Source organism: Pseudochaenichthys georgianus, chromosome 13 (assembly GCF_902827115.2).
Source record: "Pseudochaenichthys georgianus chromosome 13, fPseGeo1.2, whole genome shotgun sequence".
Classification (NCBI taxonomy): Eukaryota; Metazoa; Chordata; class Actinopteri; order Perciformes; family Channichthyidae; genus Pseudochaenichthys; species Pseudochaenichthys georgianus.
This window is the reverse complement of record NC_047515.1, coordinates 34,919,292-34,946,557: the sequence shown is the minus strand read 5'-3', so window position 1 is coordinate 34,946,557 and position 27,266 is coordinate 34,919,292. Positions and strand designations below refer to the sequence as shown.

At 39.0% G+C, this 27,266-nt stretch overlaps 1 protein-coding gene across 2 annotated transcripts in view; it reads right to left on the bottom strand.

The window, feature by feature from the left end:
* b3gat1a (beta-1,3-glucuronyltransferase 1 (glucuronosyltransferase P) a) overlaps positions 1-4,228 on the bottom strand; it is a 95,579-nt gene extending 91,351 nt beyond the window's left edge. For both annotated transcript variants that reach the window (XM_034097341.2, XM_034097343.2), the window contains exon 1: positions 3,666-4,228. The gene's annotated coding sequence lies outside the window, so the exon portion shown is untranslated. The remainder of the gene's footprint in view (positions 1-3,665) is intronic.
* Between the last annotated feature and the right edge of the window lie 23,038 nt (positions 4,229-27,266).

Sequence of the window (27,266 nt, the reverse complement as noted above, 5' to 3'; positions counted from 1 at the left end):
AAAAACATTCCCTTAGTTTCTGAGGACTTTTTAATATAAACAAAATAATCTGCATTTTGATGCTTTAGTAAATGAGCACTCGTTTTGATGCAGGAGGTCAGAACATCTGGGTGGAAATCGTGTTAGCCTTTCTGCACTCAAGTCATATAAGTAATAATAACTGTTAGCTGATGTAGAAAAGCACTTGTATTTTTCAATGTTCAAGAATGCAAATTGTGAAAAATTTATTTTTGCAGCACTAAGGGTGTAAAACATGCACTACAACACATAAACACTGTTCTGCTGTCAGCAAACAAAGGCTCACTGGTTAATATTTATGATCATAAAAATGTACCAGTTCCCCCTTGTAGTTGCCTCTGTTTCCAAAATCAAGATGTGACAGCCAAATGTAGATGTATGTAGATCTAACTTTTATCTTTTAATGTTTATTTTATTAGCTTTTCTTTTTAATGACTGATTTTAAATGTTTTTTGTTTTTCTTTTAATGTTTCTTTTATTATCTTTTTAAATGCCTTTATCTGAATGTCTTTCATTTTTGTAAAGCACCTTGAATTGCCTGGTGTTGAAAGGTGCTATATAAATAGCCTTGCCTTGCCTTGCCTTGCCTTGCCTTGCCTTGCCTTGCCTTGCCTTGCCTTGCCTTGCCTTGCCTTGCCTTGCCTTGCCTTGCCTTGCCTTGCCTTGCCTTGCCTTGCCTTGCCTTGCCTTGCCTTGCCTTGCCTTGCCTTGCCTTGCCTTGCCTTGCCTTGCCTTGCCTTGCCTTGCCTTGCCTTGCCTTGCCTTGCCTTGCCTTGCCTATGTATATCAACTCAAGATATATGTACCAATAACGCACAACAACATACTGTACTGAACACACTTAATGCTGTGCTGTTGAGTCATATAGAGTATCTATTGTACATGAAAAGGTTGATGTTTTATTCTCATGTCGGCTGCTTCGCCCCTCGGTTGCCTTAGGCTGGACAGCTCCATGACTGAATCTGCAGAGAGAGCTACCTTCAAAGAGAAAACTACAGCGGTGAACATCAAACATGAATTTTGCCCGTTGGAGTGGGGTTCAAAAACCTGTATCTGTGAGCTCTCAGCGCAGGTAGACTTGCTTTACATGCACCCACACACTGCCCTCTGTTTCTAAACCTCTGCAGCCTTGTCAATATCTTTCATAACATTTGTAATCCGTTTGTCGCGTCTAATGCATATTATTACACTGTGCAGCCATGTGTGAAACGCTGCTGAGCTATCGGATATGAACATGCAACACACACATGATGTTTAGCCAAATAAAGGTCTCGTATGATTATGATAATATTTACAATTTCAGATACAGATGAGAAGATGTCTACTTTTGCCCCACTTCACCTTCAAGTTTGAATTCAAAGTGTAGTTAATAATGTGCTGTTTTGAATCACTTTAGTTCAGAAATTCAAGTGTGGCCATAATGTTTGCTTCGTCTTTGTGTTTCTAACATTCATGCTTTACATTGTAATGCCGATTATAAGCTTTGTAATAAAGAGTTGTGGGTACTTCCACTTCAGAATAACCATCAAGACCTCAATTTACATTTCTTCTTTGACCCTCTGAAAGAAATTGATTAAAGAGATACCAATAGCTCTATTAATGTTTCTGCAGCATAACCTAACCAACCGTTTCTTATACGTATGAGAAAAAACAGCTTCAACCAATTATAAACCAGATCATTAGCATAAATGAAAAAAATAGCAAAGTGAACAAATTGAAATGTTGACTTTAATTAAAAGTATTATGTCAACAGATAGTATTATTAATTGAAAATAATAAGTTAGAATACAAAATATTAGGTTCAACTTATCACTGCTTTCAAGTAACCTAATACAGTTATGCATAATATGTTGACATAATACATTTAATTAAGGGAAAGGTTTCCTTTGTGTCAGTGTATCTTGTAAATAGGCCCCTGTAAGGAAGTTGTAATATCTATTCCATCCTATTCTACTCCTCAGTGGTAATAAAGGGCAACAGTGGCAAAACTGCAGCCATCATGTGTATTTCTGGCCCCTCAGCACTTTGTGTATTGTACGGCCAAGGCGAGGGGGCAACCATGAACACAGAATGAAATGACAAGCCGTCCGCTTCCATAAATGAGATCTGGATGCTATTTGCTGACATTGCCAGACTGAGCAGAAACTAAATATATACACGGTCAGAGAGTGCAGCGCGAGAGCAGCTTCATTGCATGTGAGCATTATACAGGCTGAGGAATGGGCGCCAGGTGTTGCTGCCATCATGCATGTAGACTGTGGAACAGATGAGGAGAAGTTTAAAGAAGGGAGGAGCACAACAAGTTCATGCTGTTGGATGTGGAGGAATCTGTGTTTTATTGCATTTCCCAGTGTATAGTGACCTAGGGTTTGGGTTCCCATTATCGAGCACTAAATGGCTCACTGGAAATAAAGATAGTTGTTTCATCGTATTCACATTTTGCCAAAGTATGATGGCAACACAGTTACTCTGTCTTGAAGACTTTCTGTGAAAATATGAGTTTGAGAGACAGTATATTTGGCCCGATATGTCTGATGTCATGATGGGTGTCAGTGTGTTGTGACTGGACCAGTCAGAACTTCCAGGGAGGGTCAGGTTGATGTTTCCTGACACATGAGTAAGGATTTAGGACAGGAGCCCAGACCTATGGACTGTCTGTGCACGATTTTCCACTGAGACTTCTGAGTCCCAGCTACTGTACACACATAGACTTAAGCACTGAACCCTGTAATATATTATTTCCAATGCACATTTCACATATAAAATACTTTCCCCCCTCTTGCCCCACTAATCCTGGAACAATACTTCCTGCTTTTTTGAAGTTCATGGCCATATCAACCAACATGTGGCATCATTAGTGGATCATAGGTTTAAACAATGTAATAGTGTTTCTCCTCTTCATCAGTTGTGAAGAGAACAACAACTGCACTGCATCTTCCTCATAAACAGCCAGGGCTTCCTGGGTAGGTAGGTGTCAGAAATGAGACCGAACAGCCCACTTAACTTCGACGCAAGCTTTCCTTTTCTCAAGCCAATGCCCCCTTTTGTGTTCGCTTCTGCGGACAAGTTGTTATTTTCTGTCTGGAAGGTAGTGTGCTCCCTAGGGTCACCAGTCAAAGTGCTCTGTCAGACTTTGCTCTAGAAAAACACGCTCTACAGAATATGTTGTTCTTTCACTCAACTCCCCCTTTTTTCAAATGTTTCAATTCTTCCACATGTTATTATAATGTGCACCATAGAGGGTGAAATTCACATGAATTACATTTGCATTATCAACTAGACTTTCTGAATTTAATTGGATCAGCAGCAGCTCTGCTCTCCAGTTAGGAGAACATCTCTCCATCACCCTCTGAGATCTCAACACCCAAATGCTCATCATGAGGATTAGCAGCAATTCTTTTCATCACGCAGACTCTCCTCTCTATCCCCAGCTCACACTGGCTCTCTGCAGCATGTCACATGCATTCATCTTCCCTCTCACTTCAAACCGTGCTGCTGCACACGCAGCGACCCAGGGACAAAGATGGTAATCTCCCCGATCCAACCCTGATCAGCACGGAGATCGCTTCATCTCTATGCATTTGTCTCTCAGATGTAACGCGTTATCTGACCCCCAGGCACAACAAATAAAGTATGATTATGTTTACCTCAATCGGAGACTTCAACGTGAGACTGCTATTCCCAGCGCATGCGGCAGAAGGACTCCCATTCATTCTAGAAATCCTGTTTTTGTCCATGCTGCGCGTTGTCCCCACATTCCTCTTCCTTAGTCCCTTGCTGAAAGAAAGGCAGCAGTCAAAGCATCCCTTTCTTTTATTCTGCCGTGCCAGCTGACACCCGCCTTCATGCCTTGGATGCCGGAGATGAAGAAAAAAAACGCTCCCAGGATTTATTTTCCTTTCCTCTCTCTCCTTCTGTTCTTGCGCTCAAACAAGCCGAAACAGGCGCAAGCGGAGAGACGTCAGAGTGGCAGCGATGTTTGTGTTTCTGCACCTCTTCTCTATCTTTCTCTGGCTTTGTCTCCCTCCTTTTACCCCTCCACCTCTCTCCGTATCTGCCCCTCTCTGTTTCTGTCTGCTGTCCGCGGCTCGGTGCCTCTGCTCGGTCGTGACGGGTGACACGGCTCTACGCGTGTGGAGACATAATGTGAATGTGCTTATAATGTTGGGAGACTAAAGTAGCCTCTTAGCAGAGATTGAGACCACCCTCCCCTCCTCCCTTCCAGAGATGGGCTTTCTAATGGCATGTACCATTAACGCTCGGAGCAGGGTGGGCTGCTGCACTTAAACGAGACAGGGGGAGAGGGAGAAAAGGGAGAAAGGAGCATAACGAGAAAGGAGAGAGATGGAGATCACTTGTTCACGAACATGTGGTCAAAGACACAGAGAGAGAAAGTGTCATTACTGTTTTTTATTGTATTTTAATTAACTATGCATGAGTAAGTGACACACTGTACAAGCTCGACCCCTCTATGCTAATTGTCTTACACATGACCTTACAGATCCTTCATCCCTGATAAAGACACTTAAAGACAACAGCTTGGACATATTCAGAATCATGGTATAAGACAAGAGCATATGTTGGTTTTGGCAGCGGTGAATTAATTCTGGAAGAGCTGCAATTGTGTCACAGATAAAGCATTCCCTTATGCACGAGTGCCTAGCACAAATGAAGAAATATATTGCGGAAATTGGGCGGAATTAAGCCAATGTTGCATGCACATACAAATGTCATCTTGTTTTAAACTCCATATATATCCAGATGTTGATTTCAGTGATTGGCAGGAACTACCTTAATGCCCATTCTACTAACTAGAACATCTCCATCCTACTAAAAAGTGCCACATCTAATTTCAGGCGTCGATGAATAAAGAGCCTTTATTCAGTGGAGGTGAGACAGCGTCTGGTGAGAGGATCAAAAACCATTCACCTCAGCCAGCTCACCTCCTCTGAGCCGGAGACCAGACATGTCTTTCCAAGGGCCAAACACACAGAGGTGGCCCTGCTTACATTGCGTCATGTAAGACAAGACCTCGAGAAGAGAAAAACAAGTGTTTTACATCCGTGGAAAAGAACAAACGTATACATATCTTTACAATTGTGTTTTTAATAACGTCTGGTGTATTCATCCTTTAAGACCATTTATCACTTAGCGTTTACAGTAGGAGAGAAAAAAAGCAGGCAGCAGCTAAAGAGAAATGAAATCACTAAATTGCAGTTGAGAGTGCAGACACTGATGTGATAGTGGGTGTGTTTTTGCCTGTAAGCCTGGACAATCTGAGGAAAAGCCTTCAGATGATCTTTCGACTGTGTGCTACAATTCTCTGCAAAGTGTCATGTGGTATTTTGAGCTTCAGTCCGTCAGGCGGCTTGGACTCTCATGCCCTATAGTTGCTGAATCAAAAAGCATGAGAGTGTGACAAGGGCGTCCGAAAGAACCATTAACTGGAAATGATGAGTGTTCCAGGGTGGAAATAAGGGCTGTTTAAGGGAAAATCACATCTGATCTTGTTGATGTATTTTGTGTGTGTCAGCTGCTCGGGTGTTATGATGCTCAAATAGAAGTGAGTTGAGTTGAGATTATAGTTCTTATTATGAAAATGTATGAAAAAAGCATTTTAAGAGGACTCAGCTTAGATTTGAAAGATAACAATCTGTGCATTTTATATTTGGCTCTGATTGAAGTTGCAGTGTTCTTATTTCTTAAGTAATCCCTGTTTTCTGAATGTATAAATCAAGTAAAACAAAAACAAAAAGCAACCAACCATACAGCTTACCAGCATCACAGTTGTCAGTTTAACTATTTCCCTCTGATTGCAGTATTTGTGCTAAGCTAAGCTAACTAGCAGCTGGATGTCGATTCATATTTAAAGCACAGACAGATATATGGGTCGTCTTAATTATTTCATAAGCACATTTCTTAAAATGTCAAACGATTCCTTTAAAACTGTTCCAACAAAATGAAAAAAAATCATAAATGTGTGAACTGAATGTCAGCGTCGCTCCGTGCTGTGTGCTGTTGTCATGCTCTCACATGCAGGTCAGGCGTGCTGGAGACTCCAAATAACCCATCAGGGTGAATGTGAGCTGGAGTGTATTTGATATATGAATCCTTTGAAACATGCTTGTGTAGGACTATAAATAAACTTGACTTGACTATTCAGTTTGCACACGATTACACACACAGTGCCTGTTCTGACACACCGTGCAGCCACAGAGCCAAGGTCATGTTTTGGGTCAGTATATTAAGAATCCTTCGTGATGATTTGATTTATCTGCTCCCATCAATCTTTTCTCAGGAAGCTATTTGTACAACTCACGCATGTACCAATGAACTCTTTATGTATGTGTGTGTTTAAAGTATGCCACGCATGGTTTGAATTGTTCAGAGCTGCAATGTGGGTGGTGTATCTTTCCTTTTGGAGGAGTAGGATTTTTTTTCACAAACCATCTGGTGCATCTTTTCAGACCTAACAAGAGAGAAACATGAAGACATTGGAGTTCAGCAGATGATCGAGATAGGAGATGAGTAGACACACACACACACACACACACACACACACACACACACACACACACACACACACACACGCACGCACGCACACAAAGACAAGGTCAACAGATGGAAGGGGCCCCGATATGCTGCCAGTGCTGGAGCCATGCCTGGTGGCCCGGCCCCTCTGGCCTCACCGGGGGTCCATCGATTTCTAATATTCCTCCAACAGACTTTGCAGTTGGGAGAGATTGTAATTGTTCCTTGCCTGGCAAACCACTCTTGTTTTGGGGATTGGTATTAATTTGTTACACATTACTTTGGCGGAAGATGAGATGAAGTTAGCATCTCGTCCAAAACACATCAGTCAGTAGCACTAAAATGTGTCAGTGTGCTGTAACTGATCGTACCCACCATTGCAGCCACAGCTATTTATTTGAGGAATGTGCTCTGAATTATTTATTTCGAGGTAGATGTGAGTTATTTTACTGCCTCATAGTTTCTGCTTGCCTTTATTTAGTCCATTTTCTTTTTATGTTTTTGTCTGGACAAAACTTAACTCTATACTGCAAGGCTATAAGCTGGTTTTGCCACTATTCGTTCATCATTACACTTTATTTAAAAAGAAGTTACTTTTTGTTCCAACTCATGTTTGAGCTCTCCTCCCTTGTCCAGAATAAGGCGAGGTTGTGACATTTCTAGAATTCGAAATAAATACATTACATCTCAACTGACTAAAGATTTAATTCCAACACTAACTAAAGTCCTTTTTCACACCAGTTCCCCTTACTTTAACTCTTGCTAAACAAAAACTCTCCAACATACAATTTGTGGACACACTTTTCTCAAGTGCCTCACATCTCAGCGAGAAAGAAAAATCATAGTAATCATCATTCTTTCTTTGTCTTTATTTTAGATAAAGATTAAAAAATAACAAATAACAAATGTGAGAAACAGAATACCGTATTGTTATAATACAGTATTTATCCACATTCATTGTAATAATTTGTATATTCAAAAAAAAAAAAAAAAATGTCTTCATATTAATAATAATAATAAATCATATGTGTCCGAAAGGGAGTAGGAAGCAAATGCTTATTAATTCCCACCCCTTACTTGATCAATGATTGTCCTTTAAATCATTATGCAAGTTATTCCTACCTACATTTACATGTATACAAACATATACAATCATTTCTCATCTTCAATCACCTCTCTTCATTCTCATAGTTTTCCCAAAAAGTGTTTCTGTACATCCTTTTAAACTGAATTATGCTTGTGCACAGTTGCCCCATTCTTGGATAAGGTCAGTAACCTTAACAAATCCTGTCCTTACTGAAGTTAGCTGGAACTGTTCAACTAAAGTGTTTTTTTATATCCTGAAGTACTGTAAGGCCTAGAGAGGCACACACTTAACAAGGTAGAGGAACGACGGCGCGAGGATGGAAACGGGTTATGTCAGGACTGTGTCAGCCACAGTTATGCTATTTCTCCAAGCAGCACACAAGAGTGCAAACATGACCAATAAAACAGTGAGTATACACAGACTGTGGCAGCTTGTCACTGCTTCTAAAATGTCTGACTCACATGCGTCGCTGAACCAGACACCTCTACAATAAACTCTCCCTGGTGTGGATGAATGACACTGGCTTGTCGGCTATGTGATGCTTATAAAGAACATTTAACTGATACATGGGCAGGTGGCGGGCCCAATAACCGCCTGCGTTATAGCTTCGCTGCGTCTACGGCCTTGGGCTGTATCATTACTTGGAGGTGAGTGTGATGCCAGGTGACCCCCTCAGACACAGAGACTGATGGGTAGTGAAGGTGCTCTGGCCCCGTTTCCTCATAATAAATGAGTGGCCTTCCTGAAGACAGAATTAGGGAGCAGCTGTGGCAATGAAACCTTATCTTTTATTAAAATAAATAGCTGCTCTAACCTCTGCTTTGTGAAAGGTTCATTAGTAACAGAGAATGAAAGTAGTTTATTAAAAGTTGAATGTTTTGTGTTGTACTTTGGTTCTGGGCTGTGGATCTTCATCACAGGGTGTAACGCATCTGTGGGCAGCTGCATGATTGTCGTCATGTTTATTTTAGTGTAATGGAAATTATGTCAGATGGGTGTGTGGTTTTGAGATTGTCCTTGGCAGCATTAGCTTTGGGTGCACACACGATCATTTGTGTTGACACTGTACTATGTCATTGAAGTGTTAAAAATATTTATTTTTCATAAATGCATTCAATTGTTGACTGGTAAACATGTATATGTTGCACGTTTGTCACATGCTCCAGTCTAGATGAATGACTTAAAATAAGTTAAAGTCAAGATGATAATTATTGGCCGAAAATAACCTCAAAAGCAACAATACATCATCACAGTGCTGACCAAATACAGTGCAAAAGAAACAAGACAAAGTTAGTCATGTTATTTTATTTATATTGGTTATACTATCCATGCAAACAGAAATGAATAAAACATCCTGCAGGGAATGTCAAGCATTTGATATATCTTCAAAGGAGTTAATGCTAACATTAGCAGCTATGTCGGCCTCTCCAATGGATTTGGGTATTACCCAAAGAGATTCTGACATTTTCACCGTTGGGGGTGGTATCAAACCACTGACCCTCCGATTGATCTACACCCATTTATTCTCTGGACCACAGTTGCCCCATTCTTGGATAATAGCAAGAACAATTATTGAACCCCAAAAGAGACTAAAACACACCCTCCAGCACAAATATGCATTAACTATCTTTCTACACGCATTGCCATATGTATGGGATTAGTTTTGTATCATAAAGATAAAGCAACACTTTCTCAGAATAAAGCAAAACTATGAGTTTAAAAGAAAAAAAACTGAGTCAAGCAAAATAAAATAAATTTCAAAAATAAAACTATAAGTTGCAAACAAATCATTTGTGTAATCATGTAAACTATGAGTCTTTTTTCTTTGTTTTAACATAGGTTTGCAGTTCTTGTTTCTTCTTTCTCAATGATCAGACACAAACCTCCCAGGTGGGCGGGACTTTCAGGGGTGAGTCCCCATTGGCTACTCAGTTTTTGAGTGACAGCCCAGTCCTCCAACGATTGTACAGTGCAGGAAGCTGCGGTGCGGTAGCTGAGCGTGGATAGAACACCCCCAGAAGAACCAGCATTTCAATTATTATAATACTAAAGTGAAAATATATGCAAGTATTTATCATTTGTGTTGTTTGTGCTGTACTATACTGTCTGTTTTTTTAGTGTGGTAAGTGAGAAGTAAAGCTGTGCTATGAAAGTTAGCTCTTCAGATCCATAACAATGCAAGCTAAGTAGCCTAACAGTTAGCTACATAGCTAGCAGTGAGTGAGCGGACTCGTGTGCCTGACTCTACCAACAGGCTTTCATGATTCTGTTTAGATATGCAAGTATAAGCCATGATAGCTTATTTTATTAACACGCTAATTTGATATGAAAATCAATAGAGGCTATAGTTATAGAGTTAACTTTGTAGGAAAACCTACCGTCCATGACTGCCCCTGAGCTGTGTTTTATTTGTTAACTTCATATTTTTCATTTCCTAAAACATTTATTTTCCTCTCATATTAACAGTGTGGATCATTGAGACAGCGTGGTGTCCAGAGTCTTATCCCGTTTTCCCACTTCCTCTGAGGGGACAGCACGGAGGGGGGGCATGAAGAAAGACCTGCACCAGCTTCATCCACGCTGGGCGTTGTTGTTGTCACTAGCTCAGTGTCATTTCATTTGAACAAATATCTTTACATATACATTTAATAGATTGTATTATTATCCACCTTTTTGTTTATGTCCTTTTATTCTTTGAGACTTCATCTTCTGGTTCAAATTTCAATAAATGGAATTTGTATAATCACTCCTTTGTCTTTATTCTACATGGAAATGTTAGAGATTCCATTCAAATCTGTTGATTATTCATATCTTCCTCAGGAATAGTATGTCGAATTTGTAATGCTAAATGTATATCATTTTCTCACAGAATATAGAATGAAACAACACCGTTGTTATCCATTGTGTATGAATGCTTCAGCTCTTCAGACCAACATAGTAAGATGTGAGCATGTTCCTAATTGTGTTATGCAACCTAGGTCAGGTCTGTTTAATAAAGCAAATCTGCCACTTTGATATTGTAGAATTTGTTAAATTAAAGCAGTCTTTAATTGTTTGTCCTAAACATAGCAATATATGCTTTTGAAATGTAACATGTCTTTGAAAAATAATAGTATACAGTTTATATTGTGCATCACCTTTAGCTTGAAAATACATAGATGTGTTTTTTTAATCTATAAAATAAATAGACAGACACTTTATTAATCCCACATTTGGAAATGATTTAACAGCAGCAGTGTGTTCAGGTATTAAAATATTTAAAGTTGGAATAAAGTATGAACTACACATCACAAGTATAATGCACAGCAATCCATAAGATAAGTCCGATATGTTCATGAAAACTCCCCAGGAGACACCGACACTAACGTGGCCAAGTGGACTCCGGAGTTTGCTGCATGAGTTGCACTGTATGATCTGTGGTGTAGTGGGCTGTCACTCAAAAACTGAGTAGCCAATGGGGACACACTCCTGAAAGTCCCGCCCACCTGGGATGTTTGTGTCAAAATCTCAAACAAAAAATGAGGGAGCGCAAAAGAGAAAGCTGCAGCGAGAGCAAAAGTCTAATCATTGAGAAAGAAGAAACAAGAACTGCAAACAAAAACCTATGTTAAAACAAAGAAAAAAGACTCATAGTTTACATGATTACACAAATGATTTGTTTGCAACTTATAGTTTTATTTTTGAAATTTATTTTATTTTGCTTGACTCAGTTTTTTTTTCTTTTAAACTCATAGTTTTGCTTTATTCTGAGAAAGTGTTGCTTTATCTTTATGATACAAATCTAATCCCATACATAGGCTACTTAAACTTGTGACCACAATATAGTGATTTAAGAAAATAGGACTATATCGTTTAGTGTAGGGGTCTGCAACCTTTTTGACCAAAAGAGCAATTTTGCTCCTTTTTCCAAAACATTTTTTTGTCTGGAGCCGCAAAACATATTTCATATTTTTTTATTGTTATATCGGACAAAAACTACAGTTTTTTTGCATTTATTAGGCTATTTATTACATGATATACAACTGTTAACCTCTAATAAGAAATAAAGAACTCTTATAAGGAGAATTAAAAATAATACACAAGCCTACTTTAAAATAAATTAAACACAGCACTTGGGGAGTCCTCTGCACATTTGAAGGGAAAAAAATATTATTAAAATGGGCCCACTTTGAAATAACAGCTGCACCCTAAACATAGTTAAAGGTGGGGTAGGTAATAATGGAGAAACCAGCTCGAGTGCCCTAGAATTTTGAAAGTACAGAACCGGAAAAAATATGCCTCTTCCTTCAGACTTTCTTACAGAGCCCCTCCTCCAACACACACGAACGCACACATGACCAATGAGGGCACGAGATAAGCTTATGCACAGATGGAAGGCTGACAGGCAGGTAGGCCATCCAGTTACTTTAGCCGGGCCGGCTCAGGTGATTGTTCGTGCTTTTTACAGCGCTACGGCTTCCACAGATTAATTTTTGTATGTATTTATTGTCAAAGCACTTAATATATTCATTGCTATCGGGACGTTAAGAGCATTCCATGGAATATAACAAAAAGTGTTTTCTGAAATAAATTACATACCCCATTGAATTATGACTGACGATCGTCAGCTGTCTTCCTCCCCCTCGTAAAGGCTGCACCACCGTTGACAACTTCTCTCTACATATCAAACATACCGGTAAACCAGCATCGTTTGCTGTGAAAGCAGATAACTCTGTCCACACAGAATTAAATCCTGTGTTCCTCCGGTACTTTTCTTTGATTTATCCATAGTTCGCTCATCGAGCCGGGAGTCAGGTTATTCAACCCAGTCTCACGGCATTTCGTGTTCACCAACACGATTTTTAATCTATTGATTCGTGTTCACCATCACGATTTGCCCCTTTTTTTCGTGTTGCACAGCACGATTTTAAAAGCAATGTATTTCTACTGGTAATGTGTTTCGTGCCTACAGCACGTCTTTTTCTCCGGTCGGGTCGTGGAAGACCGGAAGCTGTGTGGTTCATAAAAACATGTTCTTACTCAATATCAAGCCACAGTTATTGCTTTTATTTTAAATCGTATAATTTCGGACTTTTGTTGTCGTCTGTGAGGAAAATAAATGGGGCTCAGAGCCTCAGGATACTGAAATCTGTATTTTTTAAATCTTTTTTTCCTTCTAATTTGTTATTCTTTTCAAAAATAACACACTGTTATTTACTCACCAATAACACACAATTATCCTTGCTTTTATTTATTGGTTTAATTCCATAATCTCGGGCTTTTTTGGCGTCCGTCAGGAACTGAATTTCAAAATAAATATAACCGGAAACAGACGTAGGCATTTCGAGCGATTACCCAAGATCCTCAGCTATGGTTTTAAGCTCGCTGATTGGATGTGTTAGCCGCAATGCATGCTGGGATTTGGTGTTTATATTATATGAAATCCGGAAAACATTTTAAAGGTATAAAATAATACTTAATTCCGAGTACTCTTGCTTTTCTCTTTGAAAGTAGTCACATAACGGCATTGTAATACACGGTTCGGCTGCATTACATATTACAGATCTGCCGTAGTTCTTTATTTAGAGAGCCCTGATGAGAAGACCTTTGGAAAAACTGGAAGAAATGGCGCCGAAACTGAATACTTGACGTGGATCATAAATATATCAACAATTAAACAACATCTTCAATTTCTCTTCACACAATACGTCTCCTTGCAGTATCAACACTAATTCGGCTGACTTTTACATTTGATCTAATTCATAGATAGGTTATATTTACACCTTAACGGTGCACAGCTGATAGAAAAGGACTGTAGTTTTCAAAGATATTACTGATTTTCTTTGAATGTAAGAATGTAAATACTGAGTCTGAAATAGTATAGCAATATGCTGTAAAATGATGTTAAAGCATGCATAAAACTATACATCTTCAGATGTTGTACATACACACTAATAATACAAAGTTATTATGGCTGTGTGCACCTTGTGTGCACCTCCTAGTGGTTAAAGCACGTTATTGAATTATTGTTTTTTTGTGTTATATTTGATTAAAAAAATATTAAGAGTACATACTTTCATAGGGGGAAAGTATAAATATAGAAATATAGAATATAAAAAATCAAGAAGATACTATAAGTGATCTCTACAATAAAACAGTTTAGTGCAGGATGTACAAAGATATTAATAGGAGGAGGTGCAAAACAGAAACACGGATTAACCTTTATTTAAACATTAAATATTAAATATTAAGCCTGACAAAGTAATTAACGTCTAATATATTGCTTTCCTGCAATGTTAACTATGTTGAAGCACTTATTTTAACTGATATTATACACATTAATTATACTCTTATGTATGTAGATAGAATAAGAAATGTGCAGAATATGACAGTTTAATGGTGGTGGTACACACATATTGATAGATGTCTTGTAATGCACTGTTGAGGAACCTGTGACCCATGTTTTTCATTCATTGCACCGTAGTTGTGTATGATATGTCAATAAACCTTTGAAAATCTTGAAAGGGATGTGCAAAATAGCCATAATATACAGTCTTTAATGAACTATTAGTAGAGAATAACGAGTAATGAATATACTTTATTACTTGTTTCCATTCATGTCAATTGCAGATACATGTTTAGTCTTCTCAAGTACCAACTATCAAATATCTCTCCTGATTGTTGGCACTTGACAATCACCTTCCTGAATTTTACTCAGGTGTAACTAAAGTCTGATTTAAGGGTTGTTTATATATTTCACATAATTAATCAGAATCTGCAAAGTAACTCAAATAAATGCAGTGGAGTAAAAATACCAGGTTAACCTCTGAATTGTAGTGGAGTAGAATTACAAAGTAGCAATGAGCTGTCATGTGGGTATACGGCATTAATATAATGCTGCGCATTATGGACACAAGTGATTTTCACCCATTTATTAATTATATGTTTTACATTTGATAACACCAATGTGTTTAATAATGGCAACTTCTAATTGTGGGAAAAACGAAAACGTTCAGTAGAGACGTCCCATAGAACATTTTGCGAAACACAATAGCCAGCATGTGTAGTTCTGGAGGGGTGTTCGATTCCAGTTTTGGATAGTCTGGTGTGGTTTCGTTCCATTTCACACAGCTGTTTGACGCTATGCGTAACCTTACGGGAACTGTATAGTCCTAAACGATAGCTGGGGATTATGGGTAGTGTAGTGTCTTCGGCCATCCTAAACTCAGAAATGTTGACAATCGCAATGATGCTCGAAATGTCCCTTATAGGCCTACGTCTGTTTCCGGTTATTTTTATTTTGAAATTCAGTTCCTGACGGACACCAAAAAAGCCAGATATTATGGAATTAAACCAATAAATAAAAGCAAGGATAATTGTGTGTTATTGGTGAGTAAATAACAGTGTGTTATTTTGAAAAGAATAACAAATTAGAAGGAAAAAAATATTTAAAAATACAGATTTCAGTATCCTGAGGCTCTGAGCCCCATTTATTTTCCTCACAGACGGCAACAAAAGTCCGAAATTATACGATTTAAAATAAAAGCAATAATTGTGGCTTGATATTGAGTAAGAACATGTTTTTATGAACCACACAGCTTCCGGTCTTCCACGACCCGACCGGAGAAAAAGACGTGCTGCAGCCTGCAGGCACGAAACACGTTACCAGTAGAAATACATTGCTTTTAAAATCGTGCTGTGCAACACGAAAAAAAGGGGCAAATCGTGTTGGTGAACACGAATCAATAGATTCAAAATCGTGTTGGTGAACACGAAATGCCGTGAGACTGGGTTGGATTATTCGCCTCCAAGAAAAGGCACTCGCGCGGGACCGTAGCAGGATGTGAAGCGTATTTTAGTTGACCTAATTAAAACCGTTTTGTTTTTTATTTATGTGTCACAGTATCACCTCAAAATACAAGATACGAAACATTTTCAACGATGCAACAAAATATAAATAGTCCTACAAATACTTTTATTATTATTTTATATTTCCATTCCAAAAAGTGAATGTTTTAGCTTTGTCTTTGTAAATGACAGCTGACTACATCTGGCCAATAATTCTATATTTATAGTTCACATTTTAAATATTTATTTTAAGAACCTCAAGCGAATAATTCAAAGCTACCTCAATTTTGTGCTACTCTCTTGAATTGCCTTAGCAGAAAAAAACAAAGCAGATGGGAGCTAATGATAAGTTGTCGGCACATTTTCTTCTAAATTCAATTTAGATCACCTAAATAATGAACTAATACACTTCTAATAAATGGGGTATTAGTGGTTGTAGAATGAAGATTAAGGTTAAGTGTAATGGAAATACAATTGATTTGTCACTCTTTTCCAGGAGACAGCTGAGATTTCTCTCCATAAATTGGACTCTGTGGAAGCCTTTGCCTTTGCAGACCATTTACATGCACAACATCCTATATAATACTCAAAGGGAAAACCCCAAAAGCAAATAGAGCTCCTTTTCAAATTGAGGGGAGTAAGCTGTCGTTTTAAAATAGTAGATCCCATTATTGTAATAATGGCATTTGAAGGTAAGCATTAACTTAGCCATAACATATAATCATCTCCAGAATAAGAACATGGAGCTGGTCACAAACATAAGCACTCTTTTGTTAAAAACTACAGGGTGCTGCTGGTAGAGTGAGAAAACTTGAGTAGATTTAGCTGAGAGTTGCTGGGATGTGCCAAGTTCTCATTTTTCAGTATTCAATATATTAGCAGATGAGGGCAGACTTTCGTTTTTCTAGGTACTGGATGTTCCATAAACTGATATCACCACAAACAACAAGAAAATGGGAAAGGAAGTACATTTCTAATGCTGCTGACATCTTGATAGCTGACTTAACCCTTCCTCTTTCTCTGACAGGTTTCTGTGCAGGTGCTCACACTGCTTTCATACCACCTTAGATAAATCAGAGCCTATGAATTATTCACCGTGTGTGTGTAACCCCATGCCTTCCCTAAAGAAAGTATGTGGTATATAGGAGACAACTCTGACTTAGTAGTGAGGATGTTTTTGTTTGTTTCTAACTGGCAAAGCATTTTAAATGGACTTGCTAACTCAGCATCGCTGGCTCTATTGCTGCTTTATTAACGGCCATTTGTCAAGTGGAAAAGGAGTTGGTAAAATGATGAGGACTCTTTCCCCATAGTCCAACCGTGTGTAAAATAAGTTTTGAGGAAAGCCTACATGCATTGTAGTTGGTCAATGATCATTGGATTTCAACACATTTCTTAAGACTAAACATCTAGTGTATGCAACAATATTGTAGGAGTTCAGTTGCATGACATGAAACTTAAATTCCCCTATTATACTGTTTTTCATCAATATATCATAGGTCTCAGATTTATACAAAACATGTCTCTGAAGTGTTTTGCTCCAAATACCAAACAGATCATTGCAGCATTACCCATAATCCCCTCTGTTTCAGCCCTGTTTCCAAAGTGCTGATTCTCTGTCTGTTACTGTAGATGAAAATAAGGAGCCCCTCCCCACGCCCCTCTGAGAGACATTTGGTTAAAAAGAACACAATGGTGCTCTAGGAGGAGATTCAGGTGATAAGGGGGGGGGGGGGTTACCTTGATTGGTGATTGGCTAATGGTGACACAAGATGAAACATCGTTATGACATCATAAAGGGGGCAGAATCTGATCAGCTCATTTTCAGACAGGTTTTTATAGAAATGGATCAGGACAAAAAGAGAGAGAATCTTTGTTCCTGAAGCTTTCTGAATCTCTTTCCACAGAGGGGACACATGTTGATGTAGAAGAGACATGAACAAATGGATTTTGCATAATAGGTCCCCTTTAATCAAATTAATAAAAAGCTTTATTTGATCAAAACAACAATCTTTCAATGCACACCTTCGCCGCTTTAAATTCGGAAATACTGCACATGTTTTTATTTTGATCATGTTCCTCTTGTACTTTTTTATTCAGTTGTCAATATTTAAACATTTATCTTTCATTTGCCCTTTTTTACAACTGAATTCCTCCTATTGTGTTTATGCATGCACCAACTCAAGCAGCACACCAAAGCATATTCCTCATGTCTAAACCTACTTGGAAATAAACCTGATTCTGATTCATTTATTTCAATTAGAAGAGAACTTAATGTTTCCTTTACTAATTCCTTTAAGATTGCATGTATTCGTACCTCGTAGATTATAGTAACTGCAGTTTATTGTTCGAACAGTGCATCATGTACACACAGTGAATGTCTCTTCTCTGATTCACACACTGCACTTCCTGGAATTATGCATCACTACACAAATAGAAATAGCACTGCGGTATATTGATGCATCAGTCTGTGTTCCTTTTCCTAAGAAAATAAAGCTTTAGGTGGGAGAGCTCAGAAGTGGTAAAGGTGTGATGAAGGTGGGGATATAGGACACAATCACATGGTTTCTCTCCGCTGAATAATAGATGCTGTTTCATCAGTATGCATTGGCAAAGGGTTAGAGTCCCGGAAAATCATCTATGGCTGGAAGTTTGGGAGTGGAGCTGTAAACAGGCAAAATGACTCAAAACTGAACTCAAAAACAGCTGCATGTAATTAGATGATTTATTCAGTGACCCCAGCTCTGCTTTCCATATCTGAAAAATTCAACACACAAAAGCAATACCTCTCTCATGGCGATGTTTGACAGCACAACAACGTCCCTCCCTAATAGATGAAATCCAGAGGCAGCACTTTTCCTCGTGTTTGTCAGCAAAGCCGTGCTTTGATTATCGTTTTATACATTCGTGTGATACGCCCATCTCCTCTCTGAGAGCTGAGGGATTTTACAGGTGTGGAGAAAAATAGATGGGCTGGAATTAATTATCTATATCCTTCCAAACAAATGATGAAAGTTATTACTTCTGATATCATCAAGAAAATAATCTAAGCCTGATTTGACTATTTGTTTTCATTTGAAGGGTATCTTCCATGAGGATATATTCATTTATGTTTTCACGTTGAGTCAATATGAATGCATACAATAACTATTTAAAACAGTTATTATCTTTATGTAATTGTTTGATTAAAAAAGCATTCATGTTTTTAGAGCCATGGATTATCTCAGTTACATATGAAACGTTTCAGTTTAGTTGCGTAACAATCCCCTTTACTCTATGCACCATATGCATTATTGTGTATTAATGTTTGTTAAAATAATTACTGCTAAGAGCAACAGCCACATTCAGTACAAACAACATGCATTCCCTGCATTCGAATGGAGTTTGCAGTTTTGCCTAGTGAGCATCTCGACTTGCTTGCAAGGCAGGTGTGTTTCAAATGTATGGGTGAGGTTACTGGAGTGCATGCAGAGACCTGAAGAAAGCACTGTGAGAAAATGCAGGAAAAGGAAAATCCTCAGCCACCTTGAAACAGGCGAGGTAATCAATGAAGGACTGGCTTCAAACAAGCAAAGGCAATCTTTTTATGTTAGCCCTCTCTCTCTTTCCAGCAGCTTTTCATATGCACCACAAAAAGATGCACTCAGAAACTTTGAAATATTGAATTCAGTCTGCCTTTTTTTTCATGAAGAGATCAAAGCTCAACTCACGTTAGATCTTTAATAGATGCAGTGGACAGAAATGCACTGTGCACAAATGATGAATAATGTTTGTCACCAGTGTCTGATTAAAGGACTATATCTGACATATGTTATATATCTCAAAACTAATACTCCACTGCCCTGAGATTGTTGTGTTGATATTCCATGATGAAGAAAAACAAAGAAGCATGCAGTAGCCTAACAAATAAAGAACATACTGTACACTTAAGGGTCCTTTGTGAAATCGACATGCGTTTTGAATTTGTTTTAGTTTTTTAACATCAAGATATCAAAGCTCAACTCACTTTATGTTGCATAATGTGCACCAGTGTCTGATTAAAGGACTCTATCTGACATAATATATTCCCATCAAAAACCTCAAAACTAATCCACTGTCTCTGAATAATTGGGATTTGTGTAATAATATTCGACTATAAAGAAAAATAAAGCAGTTTTCTAATAAATAGAGAACATACCGTATCTTTTAGGTTGCTTTCTCAAACGTCTGAGATAAAAGGGGTTATTGTGAGGAAGACTTCCTCGACATGCATTGTCAATCACTAAAGGAAGGCATTTAACCCCCAACGTCTGCTGACTGACAACCTAATAAGATTATGGTCGAATGAATGCAGCTCCCAGACGTAAAGATGTGAATGTGTGTCAACTGCAAATGTGTTTCAGTGTGTTGCCGAGCTCCTCTTTCTGTAGGTTTACTGATGGCAAGGATGACAAGGTTAAACAGGCAATTCAATCCACTGTATTGATGTTAGGATCAATTGTTCAGTAGACAATATTCATGTTTCAGCACTTAAATAAATGATGCTTCCCATAAAATAGTATCACTCAAGACAAAAGCTGTGTGATGTGTTAAAAAAAAACACAGAATACAATATATGAAAGAAATTCCACATCAAGGATCATTTAAAACATGCATGACACTGTCATGAATAAATAAAACCTTTGTTAACCTCTTTTTGGTCCGTTATCAAAGTCATGTGATTGTGTATGCTGTTTCCCTGCTTCATATTCACAGCGTTACATGAATTGAGGCTAACAACATGTCAAGGGTTGCCTAGTGCACCCACAGTTGGACACTCTGCAGCTCCACTGGAGCGAGGCCTGTTTCCTGCCTTGATCAAGGGCACCTCAGCAGTACATGTAGGCTGTATTAAGTATACTTTCTAACTTCGTTTTTTCTTAAGCAAGCACAGTTTTGCAATATGACCTCTAACAGTAATGCAATGCAGTGCACAATGCTCGCTGCTTTTAGATGACTTGCTTGTTATTCAAGGTTTTAAGGCATCACATTAATTGTACATTTGCTCATGCAGTTTGATGTCGATAACTGTCAAGCTGACAGTTAAGCTGCAGCATCCCTTGAGAGGCCAACATGTACACAAAGCTTCTTACATTTCCTTTATTACTAGAGTGTTGAATGACAAACCTCTTATTGGTATAGTGATTTTGTTGTGAAATGTATCCAGAAAGCCTATTGTAGGTTTACATTTCACAATAGTGCCAGTTTACGCACTGTGATGTTTGCTGTACAGCGGTTATATCGGGCAAAAAATGTAACAGTTTTATTGCCATTCTTAAAATGATTTTGATTAAGACCAATGTTATTTTGCCACTGTAGCAAAATATGCTTGTGTGTGTGTGTGTGTGTGTGTGTGTGTGTGTGTGTGTGTGTGTGTGTGTGTGTGTGTGTGTGTGTGTGTGTGTGTGTGTGTGTGTGTGTGTGTGTGTGTGTGTGTGTGTGTGTGTGTGTGTGTGTGTGTGTGTGTGTGTGTGTGTGTGTGTGTGTGTGTGTGTGTGTGTGTGTGTGTGTGGTGCCTAGTCAGCACTGGAACGCTGTGCTGTCCAGGAAAATAAATCAACATGCAGCTGTGCACAACTTGTTTAAATGTATTTCCACTACACAGATGTTCGCAGCATTTTTTGTTCAGACAATATAATACACAAGCGTTTCAGTGAAAGGCGCATGATAAATGAGAAGACAACAGCAAACAGTATGTGAAAAGAACAATAATGCTCCCAGTATGTGGTACAGCATATGCTTTGGTGTACAGATAAGAAAAACGGACTTTTGATGAAGTGATCACCAGCTCAAATTGTCGAACCAGAAAAAGAATAAGCTTTGTTTCCCACGCTTCAACAATGCTGTCAATTAAGCTACAGTTCTTCTACTGGGGTAAGCTCATCATATTCATGATATATAAAGGCTTAAAGAATATAAAATATATGAGTGCCGTAGGGATTCTGTGAGTTTGAAATACAGGTGAAGAGGTATGGAGCCATGAAAAGTGCCTACAAGGGCAGCTTAAGGGTAAACCGCATTTCCTTTTTCGTACGGGGGAATTGCTCCGATAAATTGCGGGAAGAGAGAAACATATCAGACATTGATCTGGTCAAGGAGTGAAGCGGGTGTTGTTGGAGAATCGATTTCTCTGCTTCTTTGTTTGCCACTGATCAAATTCTAAGCACAGGCCTAGCCTTGAAGGTGGAACGTGTCAACGCTTTCACAGTCACCTGAAGTAGGTGTTTCATGTACAGGAAAGCACACAGCCACAACACTAAATAGTTCCACTCACCTATACATCCGTCTTTCAACCCCTTATCCAGGCACAGATCACTTAGCAAGATAAGCAAGTATTCAAGACATTCTTCGCTTTGTTTCCGCCAATAACTCCTGCTTCTTGTGGATGATTCCGAGGCACTACAGAGCCAGATTGGAAAAAAAATCGTACCAAACTCTTGGTCTGCCATTGGGCATTCTCCCTATTGGAAGTTGTAGTTTTCACAGTTTTACAATGGTTTAAATTCTGTCAGGTTATCTTTGTGGTCTGGTAATGTTATGAGAAACAGATATTCATACAAACACTTTAAATAATGCCACTTATTCCTGCTAAAGTAGGAGTAACTGTGATTGGTATATACCTATGTTTGTCCTATTTCTTATTTAGCCAACTCAGCGGCATGTGATAATGTTTGCTGTATTTATAGCAATCATTTCACAACATTGTTTTAGCAGCTTAGCTAGCCTATAGCTGGATTTAGTCTTCAGACCTTTCTGGCAGCTTCCTTTCTGGCAGCTTCCTTTCTGGCAGCTTCCTTTCTCAAGTCATTACCAGGCACAATGCAGGGATGTTTCCACTTATGTGGTTCAATGCTGGTAAATCTATACCACTGTTGCATGCTTCACCAACTCTCTACATAGACCCATTGGCCAGTGACGTGACAGATGATGAGAAATCAAGAGCAGACAGCTGCCTCTAAATGTAGGTACTGGCCGACTGATGTGAGAAGACAATATATAGGATGATGTATTGATAAGATAGAAACACATCTCCTGTCACATGATCCCTCGGAAGAGATCATTATTGCTGTTTTAGCATGCTGATCTGTCTGTGAAAGTAAACTCTGACTTTCTGAATGTGGAGCTTTTTTCCCCCGGTATATTGATGCCTGGACTTTCTAGAAAACACCTGTGGCATGTAAAGTTTCTACTTATTTTCATACAGTAGCTTCAGTACAGGACATTCAGGACATTCTTTAAATTAGTATGTTCTGTTTAAAATACCATGTTCTAAATTGTACTTTCTCCTTTGTTATTAATGCTCTAAGCCTTTTATGGTTGGTGATTTTTCTTTCCAACCCCTTACATCATATACCTTAAGAAGCTCAGTATAACTTAAAGAGGACCTATCATGCAAAATGCACTTTGTGATGTCTTTTATACATACTGTAAATATGTGTCCCCGGTGCGTCGGGGAACTCACGCAGCGTCAGAAAATAAAACCCTCTCTCTTTTCCTCCGTACCCAAATATTTTAAAAACGGGTGTACAACGAGCGGATACAGATTTCCATCCGAACTGACGTGTCCATCCGAACTGACGTCGGCGGACCCATAGAAAGTTGCTATCAGAAACAATGCCTGACGTGTTTTGGACGTCTTTGTTTACATTAGCAAGCCTCGCTAACACTCAGAGCTAACATGTACTGAAGAGCACGTGTTTTAAAAATCAGGAAATAAAAAAAGAACTCACCTTGTGATTAACCTGCAAGAGAAAAAGCACTTGAGCTTCATACTGTTTCAGAAATAATCTTTGATGTGGTTTAGAACAGAATGGCGTTTTATCACAGCAGAATTTAACTTTATCTCAGGTAGAATTCTGATCAGGCATTAGCTCCGCCTCCTCTTATTTATGTTTTTCAAGCTAAGGACCCAACATCTGCGTTTCTCTAACAGGGCTTCAAAAGAGGGGTTCGAGCAATATGACGCATGGCTACAATGGGTGATCTGTTTGGTATTTTGAAAAAAAAACTTCACAGACATGTTTTATATCAGTATGGGCCTACAATCTGTTTTTAAAATATAGCATGATAGGCCCACTTTAAATCCACTGTTTTCAGGGGAATAGTGCAACGAGTCAATTGTACAATGTGTGTTCTGTTATAGAGATCACAATGGGCAGGCCTGCAGCACTCAAGAGATGCTGCTGGGTAAAGGGCTTTACATGAATACATATTGTATAGTTAATACTGCAAATAATGCAGGGTATTTATCTTTGCTGGGCTTGAGGGACATTGGATTGGAAGAGAAGACAGTGTACGATTGTTGACTGATTTTAGCATGCAGTCACATGTGTTGTCTCTCTGTAGAGGTCACTGGTTTCGCTCTCTATGAAACTCTCCTCTCTATCTTGCCTTGTATCTATTTCTAAACAGAGAATACTACAGTTGTCTATGCACTCACTCTTGTTTACTTCACCCTTAAACGTTACGCCACACTCCCTTTATAAATTGTTAACGAACACTTGTGTCCTGCAGCTATTACCGAACGGCTGTCTTACAAGAGAATATGCCGGTTAGCATGCTAACGGAGGAACATAATTGAGGTGCGAGTTGAGTTGAGTGATTTCTGGTGTTCTCTCCGCACTCTTGCATTCCAAGTAGTTTTTCATTATGGCCAAAAATGTCTCTGAAAATGAGTGGACACAATATATAACAAAGATTTTTGCTCTTAAAGTTAAATAACTGGTGATGTGAATTTTTTGCTGAATCTGAAAATATTGCCCGTGGGATGTTTCATTGACTCTCATTTGTCCTCTGGTCTCTGCTGCGTTTCAACCCAGCAGTGTGTGCCTTTGCACTGTCATTTACCCTCATGAAAGCAATTTCCCCATCATGCCTCGAAGGACCCCTTTATCTCCCCTTTGTTCAAAGCCTCAAAGTTATGCAGTGTGTGAGTATACACAATAGGTGAGTATGCGTTATACTCTGTGTGCCTTTCAGTTTACATGTACATGTTTTGGTTGATGTTGATGTATTGCTAACATATTTGTCTAAGGAATGTTTAGCCTTTAGGGGAGAGAAACTTCCTCTGGAGGGAACACAGGGATTTTGCTAAATGTGTTGCAGACCATACATGTACAAAAACCTATGTAACACACTACAGGAAAGGGAAAACCCCAAAAGCATAATAGGGCCGCTTGAACAAGGGATTTTGTGATGTATACTCAAAGTCTCCTTACAAAAGTTGCATAATGGAGCTGTCAGTAAATGTGTCATCTTTGCAAAAAAATATTTATGCACACACCTGCCCATTATTAATGCACATCGTGTGTTGGTACTCTATCCTAAAAAGCATTTTAAAGTGTTCTTACAGCTTGATAACTTCACACACCTACTGCCTGAAGGCCCAACGCTCCTGTCCATCTTTGAAGGAGAGTGCTGCAGAAGCGCTGACACAGCAAAGCTGGGCTTCTCATATCTCACTTTCCTGAAATCCTCAAAGAGGTCAGTCCGTCCTGTCCTCTTTTCTCCTCCCAAAGCATCGCTCCCTGCAGCACCCGCCCAACGCCACTCATTAGTTTAATGAGTTCAGCTGCTGTCCATGCCTCCAATGTCAGCTGACAGTCACAGATATCAGCCCCGCAGCCCTTATCCAAACAGCCAGTCCTTCAACATGTGATCTGCATCTCTGGTCAAATCCCCATCATCACTTTCAAGGTGAAAAACAGAGAAAAAAGTCTGTTGCTCCATATGCAAATGCTGATCTTAAGCTCACATTAAATCAAGTTGAAGTATGAGGTTAATGTAGGTGAGGTGGAAACAGGCTCACATCAAATATTATCAAACAACATTCACATCTCTAATTTACTACTGTATCAAGTTACGCGATTAGCTCAAGCTATTTTAGGCTTTAGGCAGATAAGATAGCCCTCGGAGACATGCTGCCTGGTAGCATATTGTCTTCTATTTCCAAATCCGGTAGATAATATCTGGGTTAGAATATTTGGCTAATTAAAGTGTAAAACAGTTTTTGGTAATTCCTCAACAAGGGGATGTGACACACTGAGCATGTATTTCAAAGACAATAAGACCATGACTGCAGATCCCCGATGGGCTTTTATACCTCCATTTATAACGACATATCTCCTGCTCATCAGCACTATAATTTCCTGCTGAAATTGCGTTTAGGCTCTTGGTATTCAATAGAGGATGTTTATCAGATTATGTGAGCCTGTGCAGTCTAATTTGCATGTTTCTGAGGGGCGAGCATCATGACTTCAGTGCCCGCATTTGAAAGGAGGAAAGAGCAGGCACAGATTTGATTTTGTCTTTGCACTCTCAGTGAATCCCATTCAAAAGAGCCTGAGTTGAAGATGTTTCATTTCTGCACCACCATCAGATATGGGGTGCAAATGAGATTTACACACATCCCACAAAAAGACGTCAAGATAGCACTAATAGAGCGAAACGCTGCTTTCTCCTCTTCCCAAACAGCTCATCTGTATTCTGTGAGAGAAAACAGTAGAAACAAGCTTGGAGGCATTTTGTCTACTTTAGCAGAGCAGGTTGTTATATAATGAAATTATTCTCTAATAACAAAACAGTCTTGTTGAAAATCAGTACAGTAACTTAAATCGTTAGTCAAGCATACACCATGTGACCAAACACTCTGTTGTCCATAAAAAGGGACTTTTTCAGTCGATAACTGTAAAAATGTCAAGACACAAATTGAGCTTTCTCTTACTACTTACTTTTCTGTTATTACCTCATCTCTTAGCCTCCATTTTCTACAATGTTTTTCTAATTGCAGAATACGTCATTTTGCCAGAACCACATCGTAGCACTGGGCTGACCAAAGTGTTGCGTCCCCTTTGGTATCTTGTATTGGTAAAAAAAAGATCTTGTTTGATTTCATTTTACCCCTCAGGAATACCGTGGTCATGTAATTTGATGAAGAGAAAACAATCATAGCTATTGGATGTTAGTAGAGCTTTGCTTCAAGTGTTACAGTCCGCTCTTAAAGATGGAGTGAGTCACTTCTGTGTTATCACCTCGAGGATCCCAGATGGCTGCGTTTATAGACTGGACACCTTCAGTTACAAACCAGCTGTGTAGAAAATTAACATCAAAACAAAAATGGTGGCAAAAATAACGGCCCTAAACAAATTGTTCTCGTTTTCCTTCTGAGTACTGTTTAGAATTAATTCGCCAACAAGGACTACACCATTTGTACAGAATGAAGGGAGGGTTGAAAAGAGGGAAAAGGAAATGAATGACGACGTGGTTTATTTGAGGAGAATTAATGAGGCAACCCATCTGGGTACTTTCCTTCTACGTCTTTTAGCCCCTTTTTGGGTGAAAACATTTAAAACCGGAGAGACGTGATGTAAGAATTACATATTTATTGTTTACACATCATATGAATGAAATGATTGCCATGATAATACAACAGGAGAATGTAATGGTGTTTGGCGATTAGGCCCCGGTTTGCAGGATAATCATCCGATGAAATCCCCGGGGTCTTGACACTGGTGGTGGTGATGAGTAGGTGGGACCGGTCTGAAGAAGGAAGTTTAGCTTTGTCCTGAAGGAGACGGGAGGCGAGAGGGGTGGAGGCGGGTTGCGTGTGATCATCTGCAATGACAACTGACAGGGAGGAAAAGCAGGCATTTAAGGAATTTAGCCTGTGCAGCGATTGGCTGCTGAGGGGTGACGCCCTCGTATTTAATGAGGGGGGAAGGGAGCCATAGAGTGACGTGTAAGTGACTCGTGTTAGGTCTTCCTTATTGAACTTGCGCTAAAGCTT